The sequence below is a fragment of the Dermochelys coriacea genome, chromosome 11 (genome assembly GCF_009764565.3).
Source record: "Dermochelys coriacea isolate rDerCor1 chromosome 11, rDerCor1.pri.v4, whole genome shotgun sequence".
In the NCBI taxonomy this organism is placed as follows: Eukaryota; Metazoa; Chordata; order Testudines; family Dermochelyidae; genus Dermochelys; species Dermochelys coriacea.
In genome coordinates, this window is record NC_050078.2 from 9,083,376 (window position 1) to 9,109,378 (window position 26,003).

At 39.7% G+C, this 26,003-nt stretch overlaps 1 protein-coding gene and 1 long non-coding RNA gene across 2 annotated transcripts in view; one reads left to right on the forward strand and one right to left on the reverse strand.

Annotated features, from left to right (window-relative positions):
• Positions 1 to 26,003, forward strand: part of GLI2 (GLI family zinc finger 2) — a 271,143-nt gene that overhangs the window by 129,373 nt on the left and 115,767 nt on the right.
• On the reverse strand, positions 1,083 to 24,759 carry LOC122458050. The gene is made up of 5 exons (XR_006277867.1): positions 24,583 to 24,759; positions 22,997 to 23,000; positions 7,365 to 7,368; positions 3,511 to 3,523; positions 1,083 to 1,094 (listed from the first exon to the last, which is right to left on the reverse strand). It is a non-coding gene; the product is annotated as an uncharacterized LOC122458050 (long non-coding RNA).

Consider the following 26,003-nt stretch of genomic DNA (forward strand, 5'->3'; position numbering starts at 1 on the left):
CAGCCTAGTAACCCACCCACTTTGCAGTGAGGACCACAGGCTAAATCAGTCAAGTATTGATAGTCCACCAGTGCCTTCATATAATGCCCCAGTGTGTTCAGTAGAACAGACAATATCTCCCACAATTCACTAGGAAAGAATCACAGAGCAGCTCAGCTTACTGCAGCACAAAGAACCAGGGGTTATGTCCCCAGAAGTCCTAGCAATACACACGGGAGTGCAACACCAGTGAGGACACAATAACCTGGATATGTCTTTGCAGTGAGGCTATTCACACCTGGGCTAGGCTGAACTAGTTCCTCACTCAGATGCTGATCACGTGAGTTAACTCTGAAATAAAGACATACCTAAGGTCTCATAGTGTAAGTCTATGTGGCAAAAAAAACAAAACAAAACAAAAAACCATGGCAGCGTGTCTCAGAGCCTGGTTTTACAGACTCGGGCTTGTGCTCCAGTGCTGAAAACAGCCAGATAAATAGTAGGGGTGGAGCTTGGACTCTGAAACCCACCCTGTTCCCTGGGTGTCAGAGCCCAAGCCCGAATCTCTACCTGGCTGTTTTTAGCACCACGGCACAAGCCCAGGTCTGTGGACCTAGGCTCTGAGACTCACTGCTGCAGGATTTTTTGTTTGTTTGTTTTGTTTGCAGTGTAGGCAAAACCTTAATTACTTTACACTGAGATATAAGGGGTGTGGCTAATTCCAGAGCCTTTTTAGACCTTTTAAAGGGCCCCTTCTATCTTGTTCAAATCAGCCTCTGCCTTAACTCTCATTCCAGAAGCATCTTTCGTCAAGCTCAGTCTCCCACACAAACAAGAGCCTATCCTTCTAATCTCTCTTCTGAAGCCCTAATTAAAACAAAACAAAAACAGAAAAAAAAAAACCCACTCTTGTTTCATTTTCCCTCTATGGTTCACCTCTTTGTTTTCTTGTTTCAAGTTCCGTTTCTAACATTGGTTTTTCTGATGTATAGGAAAATCTTACGGCACTTCTTCTCATATTTCTCTGCAGACATTAATTCTGGGCGGTGACCTAAAACAAAACATGAGAGAGAGAGAGACAAATCGTCTCCTTAGTTACAGGACAGCTTGTTTGTCTGCATTGAAAAAGAAAGACTGACTCTTAAAGAATGCACTGTAATTTGTCTTGTGCGTCTAATCTGTGTAACTCTGAATGGAATCAAGAGTTAGTTTTTATTTTTGCAAACACTTTAAAATTCGGGAAGAAGTTGAACATAATGTGCAGCTTTGTCAAACCATTTACATCTCCCTAAGATGTAAAGTCTTGAAGTCCAGAATGTTGAACTAAGTTTAGACTGAATTTCATATGGGCTTAAGGGAGTTAGGTGACAAAGTCCCATTGAAAGTCCCATCAAAGGCCCCTGTTCTCCTTCCTCACTCATCAGACCTGCGCTCCCCCATCTCCATGACAAGAGCCATCATGGAAGAGTAATGGTGTGTGTTTGTGTGCGTGGTATGGCCCAAACTGAGCTCCAACCCTGCCTTCTGAGTGATGCATGCATATGCACACACTAACACAATCCTCTACCTACCTGCTTCAGTACTAGGATCTCTTGTGCAAGCTGAAGGAATCACAAGTAAAGTCTTTGAATCTGCTATGCCAGTTGATCTGAGGATTAAAAAATCTTGCATTTAATAAGTACCTGTATCATTAGAGACCCAGCTTCTAGTTGCCCTAATGGGTTTGGCCCACCTTGCTTAAAAGGACATATGAAGAATGAGGGGTTAATTTAATGAGGATCTCACATCTGCCCTCAGCACTAGCCTGTGTACCAGGTGTCTCAAGGTGGGCACCCATAATTGGTGGATGCTCTTGAAATGCCAGCTTAAAGGTTTTGGGTACCAATACACTCTCTGTTCAATATATTCTCAAGAGGGTACCAATTTGGAGTGTGGCTTACCTCAAAGTTGTGCATCAGTGTGCCAGATAACTTTGCCAATGCACTCCTAGTAATAGAGTATGGTGTGCCACAGCCTATTTTATGTATTGCACACACCCAATCATCAATGGCTTCCTGCTTGGGAACTGTGGTATTGAGGCACGTTAGCAACAGCAAATAAGGCATGTAGACACGTTTACACCCATCAAGTCAAGGCCAGGAAAAAAAGTTGGGCCAATCCCATAGCGAAAATAGTAGCTTGCTCAATAAGAGAGTTTCAGCTCAAGTGTTAGAGTGGCTTCTGAAGAAACCCAGACCAACACAGGCTTATGCTGGCAGCCACACCACAGGGAACTGACACAGTGACTGTAATCTGGTCCAAAAGAAGGCCATTTGCTGCTGTTTTCTCCCTGTTCCTGTTCTGTTATATATTTGAAGGCTGATGTCCTTTATGGTTATATTTTTATCTCCATCTTAATGCTTCCAGATGTTATTGACAAGTTAGAACGTTATTATCGATATCACTATTATCGTGGAGAGATGAACCTGAACCAATACACTGGAAGTTATTTGAAATTTATATTTGGAATTTTTGATATTGGACAAAGCCATCTTGTTATGCCTTAATTCACAGTGTCTTAATGACCCCATCATTTTGGAATCCTCTGTAACAATAGAAGCAGAAGCCAAGTTTTTTACACTTGCCCTGGAGCTGGCAATACTGCAGCAGTAACAATGTTAAACAAGAGGGCCTGCTTCTGAATTTAAACCAGTTTAGTACTAGTGCAACTCCATTGACTTCAGTGATGTTCTATTCCCAGTTTATACCATTGTGCATGTAGAATGTGGCCAACAATATCTAGTTTGTCCTCAGACATAGGAATCGGTGGAATGGATGAAAGTGAAGGCTAGGAGTAGTGGAAACAGCATAAAGTATTTCCACCATACAGACCAGGAGTGCTTGGGGGCACTGTCATAGCGCTATCCAAGTGCACCTCTAGCTTCCAGGCCATGTGGCTCTGACAGCTAGTGTTCTCCAGAATCTCAGAGTGTGCAGAGGAGACTTGTGAAACAGTAGCCACCTTTATTCTCTCCTTCCTGCCCCTGCCCAAGGAAAAAAACACTCTTAGGGCCTGATCAGCACAGAACCCATATGCGGCTGTGCCTGTCCTTAACATCCTGGGATAGGACAGCGTGGCTGCACATATTCAAGTTTGCTCTATAACAAGGTAAATAATTTCACAAGATAACGTCTACAAATGCCAAGAGGTGTCACTTTGTTCAGTGCAGTAGACTGAGTTGCTGAAATGCTTGAGAAGAACTCCAAGACTTCTGGTGGCATTGTTACTAATACAGGACCCTGTTTAATCCAGCTATACTTATATGCCTGCTTGTTTAGTTTTTATTTATTACTGGAAGAATTTAGTGTTACAACCCTGGCCCGTTTGTATATACTACATATCGTCTGAAAAATTTTTGGAAATGGGAAATAAAAACTATTCATTCGTTAAGTGCATTCATCATAGTTTTTAGCTGTTAGCAATATAGACTTTGACACATGGTAAAGTAGATCTGATTCCATCCAGCAGAGGGCAAAGGTGTATATCCATACGAACCAGCTCATACTTTGGCTTTATACATACAATTTATCTCAGTTCCAAGGGAATTCTATGTGGCAGGGATTTTTTTGACCAACAAGCTAAAAGAGTCATTTGCAATAGTCCCTATTTAAAGAAACCAAATTTGAATGCATATATCATCAGTGATGGTCCTGTTATAAAAGGTATGAAAAGTCACTGGTTTTGGAAGTGGTTTTGCTCATTCAGGTGAAAAGCAATGAGCAGCAATTTCATTGGAGTATAGATGGATTAATCATTTCAAAATAACCTAAGCACCTAAAATATTATTTTCTTTGTAATGTCATAGCAACTAGGCACCCCCATCATAGACCATGACCCCATTGTGCCAAGTTTTATACAAATCAAGGGAAAAAAACCTCATTCATTCCTTGCACTAGGCCCACATGATCCATTAAAAGGGATGGAGTAACCTGGTATGGCCCCATCTCTTAAGAAGTGCTTAATTTTAATGGGAGCGTTCGTAAAGCAACCTGACATACCACATTTTTCATTTATTTCGATTTTTAACCTCTGATCTCTAGATGGGCACATCATATGGTCTGAGGATCCCTTCCAGTATTTAAAGCACAATGAAGAAATAAACATACAAGTTTAAGTGAAGAAAATAACATCTGAAAAGAGACCAAATGTTTTTGGCAGCAGAAACCCCTTGTGCAGATCTGCAGGGAAAACTCTTTTATTGGTTTTAATCACTGTATCTAAATTACATAGCTAGAGACAGACATTTAGGGGCATTTACCCAATGGTACTTTGCAGAATGATCCCCACCAAATTAGATCCATTCAAGCCTAATGCAAAGAGGGTGGTGATTGCCAAGATTTTTTTTTTTAAAACCATGCTCCTTAACTTCACTTTGCTGGGTGTTGACTTTCAAAAGGGACTTGCAATGAATGTGGGCTATGTGTGTGTGTGTGTGTCTGTGTGTGTGTTGTGTATATATATATAATATATATCTCTTGACTTGTATTCGTTTGCATAGTTCAGAAAGCCTACTGTTTGAGGTTAGCTTTGAGTAAACTTGTACCATTTACTTTGGAGCATTTCAAAGGGAACAAAAACACAAATCATGATGAGGCTAATAAGAAGTTTGGGTGTTTAGTTTAAATGTGTACACAGTAATCATTGTCGAGGAAGTCCTTCTCTTTGGGAGTACATTATTATTAAGCAGCATTGCTGTTTGCCTGGTTTTGTCTGGTCCACAATTTGCATTCACTTGATGGATTGCCAGGGTCGGAGGTGCACTACTTGGGAAACACTGAAGTGCCGTCTCAGCAAACTCTTAAGAGGAAGGGAACACTAATACAAGCATTTGCCCAAACTCCTTGAGTCTTCTTAGGCTTCCTTAGGCTGTGCTAGATCAATATGACAGTTTGCTAAGGAGCTTTGAACATGCATTTACAAACTCTCTCTATTAGCTTACTTGGTGTGTTATTCAGAAGGTAGCTGCTAGCAAAACGTGTCTTCCAGAAGATTTATACATATTTTTTCTTCTACTAAATGATTCACTTACAAGCAATAAAGCCTGTGAAGAGCTGCTCAGTCTAGTTTCCTGACCCTATTACTCTGGCCCTCAACTAATCTACAGATGAACAGGATCTTTTTTTTTTGGTAACCTCGTACATGGTCATGTATCTTCAGTCCTACTGTCCAGTGAAGTGAAGCAATCCAAAGGTGGTGATAAAATTATTTTCATACTATGCACAGAGGTAAGTTCTTATGCTGCCTGTTTCAGAGCGATACAGGTTTGTTTTTTTGCAGTAGTTGTGATTCACTTGATGCTTGTACATCTTTCATGATTTGCAAACTTATGGCTTCATGTCATGCTTCATCCTCTGCTGAAAAGCATTGCTAAATGTCAGGAAATAGACAGATTTATAAAGCTGATTCTCTTCTGAGCTACAGTTCCTGTAAAATAGGAATAACTTTAATAGTATTAAAGTTTCTGGTAAGTGAAAGCTCCTCACCAGCTTTTACAAGTAGTGAAGTCAAGTCGCTTCCATTTTATCTCTGTTAGGATGTTATTCTGTTTTCTCATTCATCTCAGCACATTGCAAGACTGATTCATTTAGCCTCCTGATGGAGGTGGGAGAGGGAATCTGCTATTCCAGCAGTTCTCATTATTGATACAGTGGCTGGAAACATGGTGTTGGAGGGTTACAAAAAGCATAGGGGCCAGGGAAAATGTCTTTGTTTATTGAACACTGATGATGTACCTGGTATAAATAAAGACAGTCCTACCCTGAGGAGCTTAAATGGATTCTTTGTTCAATGGGAAACATTTTGGCCCAGTGGCTGGGGTACTGGATAGGGACTTACAAGGCCTGAGGTTCTATTTGCAGCTCTCGACTCACCTCCTGTCTGACCTTTAGCAAGTCATATGTTTCTGTGCCTCAGTTTCTCTATCTGGATAATGATGCATATATTCTTTGTAAAGTGCTTTGACGTGGAGTGAATGTTTTGATGTACAGATGAACAATGCTATGTAAGAGTTAGGTATTGTTATTCATTCGAGAATGCTTCAATTCAGCCACTAGGCACAATACCCCAGTCTTCCCCATATCTTTGAATCTTTGGTTAGAGAATCCATCTTTATGGGTTGTTCGCCTCCCCCCGCCCAAAACGCGCAAACAGATATATGATTCTCTGGACAAGTGATATAAAAATGTTCTAGGGCATCTTAAATTGTTTCACATTTTATTAGCCCTGCCAAGTTCTAAGCACACTTTGTCTGAATTCAGAGTTGGTGGTTGTGGAATATCACCTTGGCTATAGTGGGTGTATAAAAAATGTTTTATATCCCTCAGGAAAAGGGGAAAAAAAACCTAGCTTTCCCCCTCTGGATGGTGAAAGGAACAAAAAAGTTGGATTAAATCATGTCTGTCTGCCTGTGGTTGAACTAGGAATGAGGCATTTTCAATCAGAGGTCAGGGCTGTGGTCAAACTTCTGCTTCAGTTTTTACTTGCCATAATTTTCCCTCAGACCAGATTCTCTGTAAAACTCCAAAAGGACCTAGACACTCTCTACATCTGACCTTTAAGGGCAAGATTTTTCAGACAGTCCCATTTCATTTGAACTTGCTGCCAGAGCATGCAGGGAGGAAGCGATATATGTTACTCATGCAATCCTGGGTGTATTTAGTGTCCGATTGGTGTTTAGTTCAGAAATTCCCTGGTATCAGTCTGCAAAGCTCAAGCTACATCCAGGTGCTTTGCTGATTGGACTGGGGAAAGGATTTCTTCATACATGAAGCAGATTTGCAGCACTGGGAAGGGGGTCAATAATGTTCCCACAAGAAACTTGGCGAGTGAAGATGTGTTTTCATAATACACTAGAACTCAACCTGTGTATTAGGGTTCAGAACCAAATGAGTGCTTTTCTAAGCTAGAATTTATCCAACTGGATTGGTTTCAGTGTCTCTGCTTTTAAAGCTGTTCAGGGTCAGATCCTCAGCTGGTGTAAATAGACATCATTTCCAGGGATGTCATTTGCTATAGGACAAGGGGGGGCAGTTACTTCCTGCCTCCTCCTCAGTTTGTTCCCCCCCCACACACTTTTTGCCTCCTCTACCCCAGACTTTGCAAAGTATAATATAATCACATATAATGTTGTGTATGCTGACACAACTTCTACCCGCCTACCTACACACAACATTTTTCTGAAATGGTACCCCCGACTGCTCCACTGACTTTAACAGAGCTATGCCGAAGTATCCCAGTGGAGGGTCTGACACTCAGCATGCAGCCATTGCTGATGGGACAGTCCTCCACAACATACTGCAGTAGAGGCCCAAAGTAACATTTAACTCCATACCGTTTGTTAAGTTACACTACTTGAGTCATAGGCTGCAGCATATGGAGCCATCCAAAAGCTGGATTGCAACAGGCAACAGAGCTATGTAAAGGATTTGAATGCCCTTGCATTACTTACTAGTCTTTAGAGCTGACACTTGAGGTAAAAATGCCAATCTTGACTTCTTGAAATAACATTAAAAGTAACTTTTTAATCCTTGAGGGAAGAGAAACCAGGAATGACAGTCTCCTGGCTACAGACTTTTGATGCAAATCCTAGTTTTGACTTTTTGCCTGGGATCAACAAGCCACAAGAACAAAAACACATTTTAAAAGTTTTTCTTTCAAAGCAAATGAATGTTAATCACGAGGTTTTGTGATACTGCTTGTTTGGAGGAAACGGAAAGGCAGAGAGAGTCTCTGTACTTGGATGTCATTCTGCCTAGTACAATTTTTCCGCTCTTAAAAAATTCCAGTTGAACATTTGTATCCACTTTTTTTGGAAGCATTCAACTGCCATGAAGATGGTCTCCCTGTTCACATCTCATACAAGTAGTGCCTGGGATATTCTCTGTAGAGAGTGCTTGACTGTAGAACTCTGATAGAAGAGATGAGAATGAGCTTAAGACTGAGTAGTTTTGGACTTGTGCCATTGGATATCCTTGAAAACTGACGTTCTGAAACTGAAATAAAGGCAGAATGATGCGTGGGAAGTGGGCTGTTGTTTCTTTCCTCATTGCAAAATCCCAGTTGCTTTCCATTTTGAAATAACCAGTGAGTTGGCATGTCCGCTACAGTACAAAGATCTTGAATTGTTAGCAGATGACAGCACTAAGCAGACTTTCCTTTCAGATACCTGTTACTGCGGCTAGTACAGGATTTCCAAATAACCCGTTGATCCAAGAATGTATGCGCGCCTTACCGCAATTAACATTCTTTCTGAGCACTTTGCATTAAGCATCTCTCTGTGTCTTGAAGGAAGCCTCTCAGAGCTTGTCTTTTATGGGGGAGGTTATAAGAGATTTCTTCTGGCTGAGTTCACCTATAGAAAACACAGAATTGTAAGTCTATGTAGATCAAGAAAGAAACTGAATTAGTCAGACCCAGACAAGAATAAGTTAACAGTACTCACTAAGGAGTCTTGAGTGGAATTAGAAAAGGAAAAACTGGCCCTGCTGACAAAAACAAAAGCCAAAAATGTTGAAGAAACCCCCTAGCCTGATCAGTACAGTCCAGAGGACCGGTTGAGGGGGAGGGAGCAATGCAGCATTCGCTTGATGCTGATAGTTTGTCTCTTACTTTCTTGTCTTTATTTGACCCTCTTTTTAGTGGAATGTTTAGCAAAGCTGTTTATTTTGCATAAACCCAAGTAATAACCTGGCCCCGGGTGATAGGAACTGAACAAGGATGACAGCAGTTTGATTTAACGATTAGCCACCTGACCCGATAGCATCTTTGGAGTCTTAACTGAAGAATAAATTCCCATTCTTTTAAGCATGGGCTGCATGTTAATCACTGGAATTAAAGAAAAGGGTGACTGCAATAGAGCCATTGTTCACGAGGGCGAAGTCTTGAAAAGGAACTGCCCGTCCCGGCCTGCTTTGTGCTGGCTTCATGCTGGCTTTTGGACACTCAAGTTTCTTTACTGCTTCTGTATACCCCAGTGAAATACTAGTTTCCAGGAGGAAGATTTACTTGAGCTCATTTGTAGAGGGGTTTGCATCCTCTTTAATTATTATTATTATATATATTTCAATATACATTTCAGGGATTACAATTTAAAGCCATTACTTCACTTGCAATGGAGGAATTTTTTTTCCAGATTTATTGGTGCAGTCCTCTGAGGAACCCTGCATTTTCCAAATGTTCACTAAAATAGCTTAGCAAAGTAAAAGAGACTTGTATAGGGGAAAACCAATTATGCGAAAATCTTGCTGTTTTGTTTCACCTGCTACTCCTCCAAAGTGCTGTTATTGTGCTGGGCTATAATATTACAACTGTTGTTTCTTAGGAGCCTTATTCATGTACTGTTCAGCCTTCTAGCTTGCTAGCACAGGTGAGACTTGGTAAAAGGGAATTTAAAAATGATTGCAAAGTCAGTGGTTTAAGGAATAATTAGAGTCATTAAAGTTTATTTAGGGGAAAGGTTCAGGTTCCGAGCAGTGATTAGCATTCCCGAGATCACAAATTCACATTGGTTTTATGGCTCAAGTGAAATGAGTTTTGAGGTCTCTGCTGCCAATAGGTGAAAGTAAGAACTGTGAGGTTCACACCTATCTAGAGCCAACCCCTTTTTTATTCTACACATTCTAGTCAGGATCAGAGCTTTAAGCTCTGGAAATATTGCTACAGACTCCCCAGCTCAGCTGAATTGGCAAAGTCAAGAGGCAGCTAAACTTTTGGATCCTTAAGTAAGTCCAAACTTCAGACCTGCTGAGCTTTGCCCAGCACTATGCTTGGTTTAAGAGGTTCTCGTTAGCAGTTTGGTTCAACATTATAAAGAGGCCTCTACCTGCCCTCGTTCTCTGCCTACAGGCAAAATTGCAGGCACATTCAGTATTTAGATGACTACATGGTTGGCAGGCACAATCAGGCAGTTAGATATCTAAAGTCTGTTACTTGCTCCCACAGTTGATTTCAGGGGGCAATATTGCAAGCAGAATGTTCTTCTTCTTATGATGATTATGATGATGATTTTATTATTGTATTGTTTGTTTGTAGTACCATAGTGCCTCGGAGCCCTGGTCATGGACCTGAACCACATTGTGCTAGGCACTGTACAAACAGAGAGCAAAGAGGTTGTTCTTAAAAAAAATAAAAATAAAAAATCTTTGTACACATCAAATCTCCAAATTTTTAGCACCATTCAACACACTTGGTGCCCTTCTTCAGAATGCAGCATTTTGGAAATTGGGATTGAGGTGCTTTGGCAGACATCATGGGTGTGGGGTAGTATATATAGCCCTTGCCTACCTGCTGTCGATATTTTGTTAGGCCCTGTTACTTAGTAACTGAACACCTTACAATCTTTTATGTACTTATTCTCAACAACATCCTTGTGAGGTAGGAAGATAGCCCTACATTACAGATGGGAAACAGGTACAGAAAGACAAAAGTGACTTGTCTAATGTCACACAGGAAGTCTGTGGCAGAGCAAGAAGTTGAATCAGGTTTTCCTAAACCCTCAGTTAGCATTCTAATCACTGGACCATCCACTCTCAGTCTCATGGACACTAGATATTATAACTATTATGATTCCAAAAAGTTACTTAAACCAGCCACATTCATTTACTTGAAGGTTAAAAAATGTATTAAACATATTTTGTTGGGTCCACAACTTTAGTGCAGGGAAAATAAATCATATGGATACCAGTTACATGGTGATGAAAGGCAGATAAGTATCTAGACAGAAAATATAGGTAAAATAACAATAGGGATGTAAAGGACAATGTCAGAAAACTATAAATATTTAAGTAAAAAGTAGGGACTGTCCCTCCTCACTAGGGATGCTTGGCATGTGCAGTGTGTGCTGCTGTTTGAACGTTCAGCATTTAAAAAAAAAGTCATTAATTGGGTGCCAGAAAATATTATTTCCAAAGTAAATTGAAAACTTTAAAAAGAAACAGACACTGTGAGCCAAACACGGCCCTTGGATATGCATGTGCAGTTTGCACTGATATCTGTGGCCAAATTTCTGCTCTTGAATGTATGTTTGCTTGAATGGCAGCTTCACTCAGAAGACCAGAATTTGAGCCAAGTGAATGTAAGTCTTCACCCATTCGCCTTGGCCAAAAACAAATTTACATGTAGTTAAAAAAATATTAAAAATCAGGGATGATAAAATGCTGCTTTTTCCTCCTTTTTCTCTCAGAGCAGAATGCACTTTGTGTGCTTCCAAAGTGACACCTCCATGGGAAAACACTGCTGCCTTTTTACTCTGCAACTCCTCAAGTGTCTCCACCAGACAGTCAAGCCTCTTACTCCCTGCCAGGCAGTCTGATTTTCCCAAAGATCCATGAGATGTCTAAAGAGACCGGCTGCATTGTGAGTGCGTCTGTGCAGCTGGTATTCATTTGTGTTTTACAAGAAAGCCTCTTAGTGGCAAATAGCTTTTGCAGATCTCCGTAATGTAGGAGCTACATCAGGAAGAGAGGTCACATTTTTGGCTCTAAGAGTTCACTTCCGTAGTACTACTAAAAACCAGCCTCAACTTTTCTTTCCTATTAGAACCACGTTGGCTACTGCAGAATTTCATACTGACATGGACTGTGTGCAATAAAACGCTTCCAGTTAAATAATCTGGTTGAACTATTCTTACAGACAAATTCTACCCTCGCGTATAACTCCTAAAAAAGAAAAGGGGTACTTGTGGCACCTTAGAGACTAACAAATTTATTTGAGCATAAGCTTTCGTGAGCTACAGCTCACTTCATCGGATGCATTCGGTGGAAATGCAGATAATGCATCCGAAGAAGTGAGCTGTAGCTCACGAAAGCTTATGCTCAAATAAATTTGTTAGTCTCTAAGGTGCCACAAGTACCCCTTTTCTTTTTGTGAATACAGACTAACACGGCTGCTACTCTGAAACCTGTCATTATGTATAACTCCTAGTGACTGTTGAGGGTAGCTATGCCCATGTCTGAGGGTAGAATTCTGCTCCTAGGTTTTAGAGTCCTAGTGATGACAGAGGTGTAAAGAGTACTGGTAGTTATAATGCTGGCTGTACAATCTCTCCCATATTGTTGTGCTAGTTGACAGCTGCCATCTTGACCAGCGCACCAAGGATTGAACCAGGAACCTCCAGAGCTAAAAGTTTGAGTCTTTACAGCTTGAGCTAAAGAGTCAGCCTGTCAAGCTGCGAACTATAATAGATCTATATCCTGTGTGGATTGAGCTGTCTCATGCATACTGACCAGTGAGTTACCCTTCAACAAGTGAAAAGTCACGAGACCTGCAATCACTCTGAGAAGTGGGACATTTTATAGGCTAGTAAAAAGTTTGCAGGCAAGGGATATGTACCCCTCATCCCCTTTCTCCTACCAGTGGTAGTATTTCTGGGAAGAAAGGTATTAATGGGGTGGCATATTGTGTTTCTTTGGGGAAGCAAAAAATGATCATGTCAGTTCCCTTGAGCTACCTCATGCAGGCATGTATATTGATCTGTGTGGCTTTGGTTCTGACTTGTTTACAGTCTCCTTTTCTCCACAAGTGCTGTGTCTTTTTTCCCCTCAGGTTGTTACTGAGGTGGATCAGATGAGCAGGGTGGATTTAGTGTGTAATTTTTGTTTCTCTATTGGCATAGGTTTATTTTTTTAACTGTGGTTTTAAGTCATTGTTTCATTTAATTTCCCCACCCGCATCTCCTCTAACCAGCTGAATTTTTATATTAAAAAACAAAAGGTAAAGTATTTTAACTTGTACTCTGCATTGTTGTTAACATCACCGAAGCCAAGTGTAATGCCTGGGACTTGTGAAGTACCTAGTAGCCCACAGCACTTCTTTGCATGGAATTAATGCCTACTGGACATCTGTTTTTCTTTATACAGTATTTTGGGTGAGTTTTGGCACTCCTGAAAATAAAGGACTAATAACAGTGGCTGGAGCCACTATTGACAGGAGCTCTGCATGCTTCTAGTCATAGGTTAGCCAACTCATCTCAGTCCTCACCCCTTAGCTCTTCTCTCCTCACAACAGCTGCAGATTCCTGTTCTGAACAGAGTCTGAAGTCTTACTAAATTGTCTGGAACATATAGCCAACTGTCCAGTTGGAATCTACAATGGGACCATCAAATTCCTCGTTCATTTGTGGCTTGACCAGGATTTGAACATAGGTTTCCATGGGTAAATGGCCAGTGCATTAAACAATTGCACCACTCTCTCCTGACATCTAATTACCCAGACAGAGCATTCTGTATTAATGGATAGTGCAGAATAATTTATTCTCCTCTTTTAAGACTTGATCCCAAATGCAGTGAAGTCAGGGGAGAGACTTCCATTGACTTGAACGGACTTGGACCGGGTCTCTAATGTGCAGGCAATTGTCATTACCCATAAGACATTTTGTCAATACCTCTTTTCATTCACAATCAGATCAATCCTAAATAATTTACCCAAATCAAGAAAGTGACATCTTTTCAGAATGCTTTATCTATATACTGTATATTATGTAGATTATGATGAAAAAATACAAAATGCTGGATTTCACCTTGTTTATTTTCAGTAATGTCATATGGTATCAGTCTGCTTAGTGCTCTTTTTTTCCCCAGCAAGAAAAGCTGTGCATAACTCTATCCTAATGTGATATCATTTCAGGAGTCTGGCAAAATATTTTATTTGCTTCCTCTGTTAGAACATGCATGAAGGCTGAAATTATAAGTGAAAAACAGTGCTGCCATGCAATAATCCCATGGGGTTGTGTTTGTGTTAAGAGTGTTGTACGTGAAAGCCTTTCTTTTTGTAAAAAAACAAAACTAAAAGTTTCTTCATTAAACGTGTTCAACATTCTGGGCCTGATTCTCAGCTGGTGTAAATTGGCAGAACTCCACTGAACATCTGAGGATCTGGTTCTTTATTTATATTAGCTTGTATAACTTCCTTTCCACCAAACACTTTTTTTTTTTAAAAGTATAATGTTTTTGCCCAGTCTACTTGACAGTGTTCCTTTTAACTGAACGTTTCCACCAGGAAATCAAAAAAATTCCTACGTTCTCTCACTGCTGTTTGACTTGGCCCTCAAACATCCAAGCAGTCATCAAGAGGGAAGATGATAGGTCCTGGATGAAAGTTTTAGCTTCAAGGTCAGAATGTAAAGGTTGAACCTTAGAAATAGTGTAGAGAAAGAGGCAGCCTAGGTATGTGAGATGAAGGAGAGGGAGGAGTCAAAGATGGTTCCCAGGTTATGGGCTTGATTGACAGGGAGAATGGTGGTGCTGTCAACAGTGACAGAGAATGAGAAGATCAAGGAGAATTTGGGAGGGAAAATAAAGACTTCAGTTATGGCCATGTAAAATGTAAATCGATGGTGAGGTATCCAAGAGATGTCAGAATGAAGAGAGGCCAAGGTGCAGGGTGGACTCAAAGAGGAGAGGTCAGGAATAGAAAGGTAGATTTTTGAGGGATCATTGTAAAGATGGCAGCTGCAGCCATCTGAGATAACACAGAGAAAGGGCATAGAGATAGAAGAGGCTAGGGATGGAGCCCTATGGGGGACCCTCATGGGAAATGGAAGAGGGGAGGACCTACCAAAATAGATGCTGAAGGAATTGGAGCGGCAGGAAAGCACTGCGTTGAGCACATGAAATTAGTTACTCTCCAGAGTAAGGACTGCTTGTCTGAGTACAGGCTGCAAGACTCTGTCCTCTTTACAAACTATTGACTGGAAAAAGTTCTTGTGGCTGCAGATGGATATGATCACAAACTCAGGATCTTCTTTCAGATCCAGAACAACAACTGCAACCAAAAAAGGAGAGAAACCCATTAGAAAACAAGAGAAATTTCCTGCCCCTTCATTATGTGCCATGCAGGGATGCCCGATGTAACTGCAGTAGCAAATCCTCTCCTTGATCCATGTGAAGAGGTTCCACACAGGCTGAACAAACAATTGTTGTTTGTTTAAGAATTACAATTTAAATATCTTTGTGTATGAGTGTCAAGTGTCCAGACAGCAGATGGCTGCACTTTCCGTGAGTTTAGCTGATGTGCTGGGGGGACGTATTGCGCCAAAAGCCATCCTCCAGTGCTGCATGCTGACTCCAAGAAAAATAACACATTTTGTCATCAAAATACCTATGGCTAAATTTATCTTTAAACAGCAATGGTTTGTTGGAGCAGGCTCCCCAAAAGGGGAAGCCAGTTCGTCATGGTTCAGTGGATTATTTGAAATGCGTGAAATTTGCATGGAATGTCCTTAATCTGCTTTTACAGGAAAATTCCTTTCCTATTTCCTGAGGGAAGGGATGGATGCCTGTATTGTTGAAGGGAACATTCTTAACTGGGGGATATCATTTATTATAAAAGATCATGGGTCAAAGGTATCTTAACCCAGATCAAGGGCAAGGTCTGTGGGGAGTGCCTGGAGCCAACAGTGGTAACTCACAATAGAGAGCCAATTATGTAGCAGACGGTTGACACCAAATCCAAGCAACTACTGCAGCTGGCAAATATACCTAGTTGGGTCATGCACTTCGTGAAACCCAAGTTATTGTAGGTTCACTTAGATCATATAGCTGGCCAGTGGTGGCAGGCTAATGGTGTTTCTAAAGAAGCCACCAATTTTTTAATTCCTTTTTATAGTCTACCCTTGAAATCCTTACAGAGATTGCAGAATGGTGGAGGGTTGAAGTACCTGTCTAAGCTCCTACAATGACACATATATCAGCTGTCAGAGTGGAGTTTGCATATCCGTTGCTTCATGCCTTACAGGGTTTGTATAATTTATTAAGATTGTTGGATTGCTGTATTAGTGCAAATTATTATTATTCAATATAGATTTTGTTTCCTGACTCTAAGAACAATTAGCAGCCAATGTATCCTATCAGGTAAACCCCCCCCCACGAAGTGCTTTATATAGTAAGAGTACTATTAATTAGAACCTTCCCTCCAAGTATCTCAGAGCATTTTGCAAGCATCAATGAATTTAGATTTATAAATTCTTGTGAGGCTGGGAAATATTGCCATCCCTAGTTTGCCAATGGGTAATCTGAGACACAGAGTGGTTAAATGACTTAGTGGGAGAACAATGATCAGACTTCAGGAGTTCCTGGCTCCCAGTTCCATGTTCAATCCACTAGATCATGCTGCCACATTAGCAGAAAATAAAGTACCTATTCAGATTAACATCTTGAACAGTGTACTTGGATTTAGTTTCCTGAATTGAGTGAAACATCTCATCTTAGTTAAGTAGCATCAGTATCCGATGATGGTGTGGCACAATGTAATGCCATGTCAGTGTACTGCACTATTGTCATGTGTGATTATTTTGGGCCGTGGGACAGATATTAGTAGATGGCAACCATATCTTCCATTCAGAATGTTTGTCTACTTATTCCTTTCTCTTGGAAGCCAATTCTAAAGCATTGATATGTTTCATTCTTATTTTGCTGTTATCGTTACAAGACTTGCTAAGATCACAATCAGCTGCTTTTTAAAATTGTCCTGGTACAGTAGGAACTCAACCTTCACAGGGGAGTAGGTAATGAGGGAATTTTATAAAGTGTTTGATATCTATGGGCTAGTTTTAGTACCAGGCTGTGCTAAGAGATTCTATAAGCTCTTTCTATGTCATTAAGGCTTATTGCTGCCAGAGACAGAATTGGAAAAGGCTTTTTGCAAGTCTGAACTATGAGCAGTGAAACTTGCATTCTGATACAGGACTAGTGCACTTAGCTAATAAAAATATCCTCCGTGTCAAAAGGTTTCAGTAAATGTGGCTGGAGGTATTAACAGTTGCTTGTGTTAGTCTTTCACTCCCTTCTAGGCCCAGGATGATGGAAGGCTATAAAAATGGTTTTTAGTTCCCTAGGAAGGAAGATAGTCTCAGGACTTTTAGTTTTGATGCTTCAGAAACTGCCGTGATCTTCAAAGTACATCATCTCAATTGTTTAATACTCTGCTTGCAGTTGTGCAGACCAGATGCATTCCTAGCCACAGTCTGTTTTAGACTTAGATTGAAGAGGTGCCATTTATAATGGGCATTGCTAATTAATATGGGTTGGGGGACAGCCTTGTGGTTAAGTCACATGAATAAGGTGCAGGGAGACCTGGCTTCTACTCTTGCCTTTGCCTCTGCCTTCCTGTGTGAACTCAGCCAGGTCATTTAAGCTTTCTGTGCCATAGATTCTGTAAGATGAGAGTAATGATTACACTTCCCTACTTTACCCCTGGGCGTTGGGAGGCTACGTTCATTAATGGTTGTAAAGCAGTTGGATGTAGAGGGTAAAAAAAAAGACCAAAATTGTATTTTGCAATACCGAAATATTTCACAGATTTGTCTATTTTGGTGAATTGTTTTGGTCAAAAAACAAAACAAAAAAACCCAACTAATTTTAAAAAAATCCAAAAAAGGCAAAAAGTTTAATTTTGACATTTTTGAGGTGAAATGTTTCAATTTCTCAATTCTAAGTGACTGTTTCAAAATTTTCTTTAATTTTATTTTTTAAATTTGAAAACAAGAAAAACCCTCAATCAAAATGAAAGCTTTCTGTGCCATAAATTCTGTAAGATGAGAGTAATGATTACACTTCCCTACTTTACCCATGGGCATTGGGAGGCTTCGTTCATTAATGGTTGTAAAGCAGTTGGATGTAGAGGGTAAAAAAAAAGACCAAAATTGTATTTTGCAATACCGAAATATTTCACAGATTTGTCTATTTTGGTGAATTGTTTTGGTCAAAAAACAAAACAAAAAAACCCAACTAATTTTAAAAAAATCCAAAAAAGGCAAAAAGTTTAATTTTGACATTTTTGAGGTGAAATGTTTCAATTTCTCAATTCTAAGTGACTGTTTCAAAATTTTCTTTAATTTTATTTTTTAAATTTGAAAACAAGAAAAACCCTCAATCAAAATGAAAACACAAGTTTGTCTGACTTCTCAGTTTGTGAAAACATTCATTTTTTGTTCAACCCCAAATGACTTTTTTTTCAATTTTTTTGGAATCACCAGCGAACCAAAAATCTTTTCTTCACCCAGCTGTACTTTTGAGATTCTGTAATATAGATGTAGAAACTTATTATTTTCCAGAAAAAGAGCTATTTTTTTAAAAAACCTAAGCTAAATTTTGCCACCTTCACTCATCTTGAGCAATACTTCACTCAATGACAGGTTTCAGAGTAGCAGCCGTGTTAGTCTGTATCCGCAAAAAGAAAAGGACTACTTAAAAACTAACCTTAGCACCTTAGAAACTAACAAATTTATTTGAGCATAAGCTTTCATGAGTACAGCTCACTTCATCGGCTGCATCATTCAATGAGTAATCCTATTAAATTCAGTCAAATTATTTGTAAAGTAGTACTCGGCATAAATAAGGGTGACAGAATTGGACTCATACCTAATATTTTCAGGTTTGTTTGTGTAAAGCTACCAATTAAGAATTAGGAAAGCCCACTACATCCTAGATGATGATTTTTGGTTTTGACAATAAAACATTGCTTGGCAATTTAGCAATTTAATATTCTTTATTTACTTAGGCATAAGCAGATCACCTCTATATGATCACACACAATCATCTGACTCAGAGGAAATTAAATTGACTGAGCTACCTGTATTTTCCATTTGTGTGTCAGCCACACTCTGTTTGTCATGAATGGTGAATAGCAGGAAGCCTGTTGTTAAGGGTTGCTGTGAACTACAGATCCCTCCTCTCCACGCTGAGGTTGATAACTGTGTTAGAAACAGTTTAATGATAATAATTAGCACTTATGTGTGCTGGCAGAGCTGTGCTTGGAAACATGTTGTGAATATGCTTGTAGTTAGCATAGATATGCTCCTAGTGGAGCCCAAGTGAAAAACAACTCACTGCAGAGAAGATGAAGACTGGAATGTTACGTAGCAACTAGGGACAACCCACCAATCCAGCAAACTATTGTGCCCCAGACTCATCCCCTGGGAAACTGATAAGTAAGCAGCTGTCACTGGCAAGTGTGTGAGTAACTAAACAAAAGGCAGAACAATGTAACGGTCATTTCTAGTTGAACACAGTTGTGGTTTCACAAATAATCTAGGAGGAGGTAATATGTTTTATTGGACCAACTTCTGTTGGTGAGAGAGATAAGAAAGAGAAGGAGGAGGTGTCAGATACTGGGTTATCTTGCGTGTCTGACCCTCTTCACCTTTCTCTTGTTTACCTAGCCTAGCTTAACCTCCCATTCACTTGTCAGGACAGTATTTCATCTTCTATGATGTTGACCTGTTCTTGGAGAGCAAAGCCAGAGCCGTTTGGATCCCCAGGGTGATCATAGATTGAAAATGTTTTCATTTTGGTCAGCGATGGCTTTGGCAAATAAGACAATACAAGTGCAAATACATCTAACTCTCAATATCTTTAAAGACCTTAGTAGCTGTGAGCACATTGCATTTCATGAGCAACAATTTTGCTCCTGTGAGACAATCTCTTTTTTGTAAAAAGAAAAGGAGTACTTGTTGCACCTTAGAGACTAACAAATTTATTAGAGCATAAGCTTTCGTGAGCTACAGCTCACTTCATCGGAAATGCATCCGATGAAGTGAGCTGTAGCTCACGAAAGCTTATGCTCTAATAAATTTGTTAGTCTCTAAGGTGCCACAAGTACTCCTTTTATTTTTGCGAATACAGACTAACACGGCTGCTACTCTGAAACCTCTCTTTTTTGTTTTATTGTTTTGTGATCGAGATCCTTTTTCTTTTAAATGTAAGCAGGCGTATGTGACTATAAATCAAGCACATCCTGGTATCCTAAAATAGGAGTCTGGAATTGACTCTAGGGATTGGTAATAGGCAATCACTGATTCACATATGTTCTAGTTCAGTAGTCAGAGAAAGTTTCCACCATCTGATGAGTGTTCAGTAGTCCATGTAAAGGGAGTGGATGGTTTCAGTCCAATTGTTAGTCAGCAGGTGTCCCCATCCTAAAAATCACTATCACAGTTGGTACTGATTTCCACCTTTGGCAGACTGAACAGGAAAGATCAAGACTGAATGGGTCATGAAAGTTGAACTATCATCCTACTTTAGAAAGGAGACTTTCCAGCTGAGAGATGAGTCCGGTGATGTGAGGAACCTGACTACCCTGTGTAGATTAAGGGGCTCCATCTTCCATGACTCTCAGATTGGCTCCATCCACCAGAACTAAAAAATCACTTATAAATATAAAGAGGTTGTGTGGGGAAAATATATTGTCAAATAGCTCTAAATGGTAGCATTATTAGTTCAGAAGATTAGCTCCCATGTTGGTAATATTTGAGTTATAAAATGTGACAGCTTGGAGCTGTGTAAAGAAAATGCCAGCTTCTCAAAATCATTCTGTAAACAGAATTCAGCACACAACATTTTGTTTAGCTGATCACATCCAGGTGACAGGAAAGGAAGCTCATTTGCAAGCACCAACATGCCTACCATGTGAAGGTAAGTTAAGTGCCTGGGTTATAACACCATAAGAAGAGCACATAACCCCAGAATGATAACAGGAGTGAGTCACTTGAAGTCAAAGAACTTTTCAGCAATTTTCGCATGGGAAAAACTGTGATCTAAAGTCAGCTGCTTTTAAAACCGATGGTTTTAAAAACCTTCAATATATTTCTGCTTTGTGATGTTGTACTTAATGTTCACAATAAAGTTGCTATTACTGTAGCAACTTTCAGCTGAGGGTCTTAATGTGCTTTAACCCCACACTACCCTTGTCAGGTATATCTTCATTTTATAGCTAGAGACAATGAGGCTCAGAAGTTAAGTGACTGAAATACTGATGTTGCAAAGCAAGTAGGTGGCAGAGTCAAAAGTAGAACTCGGGAATTATCTGCTCTAAGTACTAGGCAGCCTTCTCATACAATGCATATATAAAAAATGCATGTGCTGTTGTTCTGTTTTCTATGTATGATTTAAAACTAGAAGAGTATTATAAATAAAATGGAAGGTGCAAAGATACTTTGATAGTGCCATTATTCAATTTCTAAACCACTTAACATACCCAAGTCCACCATCTTCACATTTTAAGGGTTCATATAAAATTACCAGGATCTGAAATACTCCAATTTTGGTTTTGTGAAACAAAAACCACAACTTCTTTTAACCGCACCTCACTGAAATGAAGTGTGTCTCAATTCTGTAATTATCTGCCCATTTTTAAGGCAAATCAAAAGATCCCCACATCCAGTCTCTCATAGTCTGCTTTTCTGACTGGTTCTCCTCTCACTTCCAGTTTACGCTGGTGTCACTACATTGAAGTTAGTGGAAGTTAATATCATTTGAAAATTGGTGTGAGGGGGGAACCAGATCCATCTCTGCAGTGGAATGGATCTCCAAGTGCACTTGTAAAAGTGCTAACATTGCTTTCAACAAATAGTATAAGTGAGTGAATAAATAAAATCCTTGACAGTCTCTAAAGCACTGTACCATAGGAGGCTTCTGCTATAGATAATCCTAATCTGGTTTCTATCAATTTGCCTCAGGCAGATACAGATTTGAGAGACTTTTTTTAAGGCAATTGCTTATTTATTCTCCACACTGAATATAAGCAGCAACGAAAGGATATGCTGCCAAATCTGACAATTACATAATGGAACCAAGTCTTCCATAGTTAATCAGTTTTCTTGAGGACTAAGCTCAGGCCCCATAACATAAAAAATCATAGCCCCAAATTAATAAAACACAACAAACTATGTTAAATGCTAAGAGACTATGGGCTTAATTCAAAGCCCATGTAAGTCAATGGAAAAGCTCATTCACTACAATGGTCTGCTCAGGCCCTATGTTTTTTAGCCATCTGTTTATGTGTATCCTTAAGAGCTGACATTTTCAAATAACCAGAAAAAAAATAGTGATGTCTGACTTTCTAAGGCCTTGTCTATGCAAGAAAATAGTGCTTTAACTTAAAGATGGGGTTTTAGTGTTTTAGTTAAATGAATGCATGACCCTGAGTGGACCCTTTTATTTGGGTTTGAAACAGGCTTATTTGGATTTACCTTAAACCTGTTCCTAATTGACTGAACCTAACCCAAGATAAGCTACTCTTGAACCGAAATAGGAATGTCCACACAGTGCTTTGCATTGGTTAAGTTAAATTAGTTTAAAAAAAAAACTTTGGGGGGGCAGGGTCTGTCTTTTTATTCTATTTGTTTGGTGCCTAGCACAATGGAGTCCTGGTCCATGATTCCTAGACACTACAGTAATATAAATAATAATAATAATAAATCTATGCAACTTTCTCATGTAAACAAGGCCTGAGTAACTTTCTCTGCTTTCAGATGCTGTATTGCAGATATAAGTATATTTAATTAATATCTACAGTGATATATAAACTATATAAATAATGACTATTTTAAAAAGTCTCTCAAATCTGTATCTGCTTGCGGCAAATTGATAGAAACCAGATTAAGAGATACATGGATAGATAAATACATAGAGCATTCGAACCGTTATTGGTTCTTTTATACTGTTTTTCCCTAGTGGCAATAATGTTTTAGTACAGAAAAATGGTGAAGGAAAAAGTGGGCTAAGCAGATCTAGACATTTTATGGCTTATTCTGAATTTGTGGCCCGAACCAAAGCCCAGCGAAATCAGTGAGAGTCTTTCTACTGACTTGGATGGAGTTTGGATCAAGCCCTTCTTTAATATGCTGGGAGTGGTGTGTGTGTTTTGTCATTTTCCTCATTCTTTTAAGAGCTGTTCTAATCTCCCATTACACATCCTTGTGTGCAAAACTCATCACATTCTCCGAACCATATGTATTTGGATTAAGGGGTAATATGAGCATGTGCTAGGTCAATCTAGAGACAAATGGCAATAAATGGACTCTATTTTATTACAGGAAACAGTTGCATTGAATCAGAAAAAGGGTAGCACATCTGACCTTTTGTACTGTGGGGATGGTCTGAAGGAGCACTTTCTAATGGTGACAGCAGGGATTGGGAATCGGGACTCCTGGTTCTATTGTCATCTCTGCTTGGACTCTGTGTGACCTTAGTCAAATCACTTAACCTTTCTGAGCCCTCTGAAAAGAGTGATTAACAATAATTACAGTGAATACAACTTAAAAAAACCAGCACACTTTAACTTCACTAACATATTTGCAGTATTCTCTAGACTTAGAATGGAAAATACTAGTTCACTGTAAATGAAAATGAAAGCCATTACAACTTGACTTATTTATATATTTATTATTGTATGGTGAGGTCCTCTATATGTTAAAGGTGACATGAGGCTTAACTAAATTTTGTAAACCACTTCGAAATCCTAGGGAGAAATGTGCCACACAAGTGGGAAGGTAGTATTGTTATTTATTATAGGGTGTCCAATATACACAGCCTCCTCCTTGTAATATTGTCTGTGGCCATGTTTCAATGCAAGTTTGAACGCTCAAACTTCATTCTGACTAGCTTATCTTTTTAAATCTTTTTTTTTTTAAATGGGAGGGAATCCCAGCCGATCTATTTCATGATTTCTCCATCCCCCAGTCATTCATCAGCAAAGCCTTAAAGATAATAAACTTTTTGTTTAAGGCAATTACTTAATCTCGACAAACTCCTGTGTTAAGCAGAGCTATTAACTGAGCAGGCCATAAATCAGTGTGTAGCCAGGTGGGTGATTATTCTGAACTGCAATCACTCTTCAGGACCTTCCAAAGACCCCTTACCGTCTTAAGCACCCTAATTACACAAGCAGCATGCTAACAACAAGCACTTTGCATGAGCTGCAAAGAAAATGTGCTGCAAACTGTACTGGGCCCATTTTTAACACCAGTCAGAAAATTTTCATACCAAGGCAGGATGATGCATGGGGGTTATTAGCAGGCACCAAAAAGACAGCTGGGTAAAACAGATAACTTCCCTCCCCTCCTCTGCTCAGACCATACCGACTGCCTTGGGCGTATGTAAAGACGGCCACATACAGTATCCTCTCAGTCTTTATGGACTTAACTGTTCTTTCTGGCCCTGACCTCACAAAGTACTGGGAGTTCACTTAACTCCTCTCTGAAGGCAACTCAGATGCTCAGCACCTCAGAGCAAAAACAGAGAGCAAAAAGTCAAAAATCCCAATTATAACTTGCCAGTAATTTAAAACATGCATGCTTGTTTCCATTCCCCAAAAGTTATTTGATCAAAATGAGCAGCAGATTCCATGTTGATTTTTCCAAACTTCATTTGTTCCAGTCAAAAATAAAATAAAATTAAAAAAGAGCTTTCATAAAGATGGGGAGGAGTTTTCAAGCCATTACCTTTAGGAGCAACTTTGATTTGAATTTGTTTCAGTGCCTCTTGCTAGCTTGTATTACATGTGTAAAGAAAATAAACTTGCCTCTGTGGTTTGGTTTGGAGTGGGTAGAAATGCCAGTACTACATTTGAAGCACAACTTTGTCATGGAAGATTGAAAAGCTATTTTAACCTGTAACAGGTATAGATTTACCAGTGATGGTGGCAGGCATCTCTGTGGAGGGAACCCACAGACCCTAACTGTTTCAATTGGAGCTGTTCATATAGGCCCTGATTTAGGAAAGCACTTACACACATGCTTGAGTCATTCTTTTCTGATCAGTACTTAAACATGTGTTTAACTTTAATTTGACCAACCAGCTATTCACCCACATTATAGTAGGTCCATCTAGGTTGAATTTCCCTAGCTTGTTTATGACAAGGTCATGCGAGACAGTATCAAAAGCCTTATTAAAGTCAAGATATACCATATCCACCACTTCCCCCTATCCACAAAGCTTGTTACTCTGTCAAAGAAAGCTATTAGGTTGGTTTGATGTGATTTGTTCTTGACAAATCCATGCTGTTACTTATCACCTTACCAGTCTCTGAGTAATAACTAATGGATGGTAGGGGACAACCCACCATCAGTAGGCTTGCTCCTGGGAAGTGCAATGGAATACAACTTGCAGTGACATGTATGAGTAAGAACTTACTCAAATGAGTAAACGGTGGAGAATTGGGACCCTAGTAAACATGTTGCTATATGTAGAAATATCTGTACAGGGAATCAGTCATTCAGAGTAAATAGATGATGTATTTAGCCTCCTTTTTCGTTCACAGGTTGTCTTCAAAAGTGTGAGCATCCTGGTTGTTTCCAATCCAGGGTCCCCTGAGCTTTCCTTATTCTTTGGATCTAGGAGCCCTCCTAGCTTTATCTTGGATGTCAGCAGAGAATTTGGTGGCTTGCCCACCTACTGTGCAACCCAGGGTCCAAGTGGCTTCTCTGATACTCTAGGCAAACTCCTTTGGTTACAAATGCTCATAAATTTAATACCTCAGTAGCTTCCCTATGACACAGCTAAGTATTATACACCCTCATTCTATAGAGGGGTAAATGGAGGCACAGAGATGTGGAATGATGAATGATTTCCCTTCAAGGGTTCTGCTTGTGAAAACTCAAGTTCCAGGGAAGATTTCCTCAGATTAAAAATCAAGCCCTCAGGGTGGATGAGCTGGTCCCAGTAATGAGTGGGATTTCTGCATTCTCCTATTTATGGATTTATGCTTGGCTCTAGGAAGCAGCATGAAAATGTGAAATCAAATGCATGACTACAAAATGGGGACTAACTGACTAGGTGGTAGCACTGTTGAAAAGGATCTGGGGTTACAAATTGACTATGAGTCTACAATGTGATGCAGCTGTGAAAAAGACTTATATTCAGGGGCGTGTTAACAGGAGTGTCATCTGTAAAACATGAGAGGTAGTTGTTCTGCTCTGCTCGGCACTAGTAAGGCCTTAGCTGGAGTATATGTCCAGTTCTGTGCACCACACTTTAGGAAAGGTGTCGACAAACTGCAGAGAGTCCAGAGGAGAGCAACAAAAATGATGATAGGTTTAGAAACTCTGACCTATGAGGAAAGGCTAAAAAAACTGGGCATGTTTAGTCTTGAGAAAAGAAGATTAAGGGGGGACCTGATAACTGTCTTCAAATACATTAAGGGCTGTTAAAGAGGATTGTGATCAATTGTTCTCCATGTCCACTGAAGGCAGGACAAGAAGTAATCCATTTAA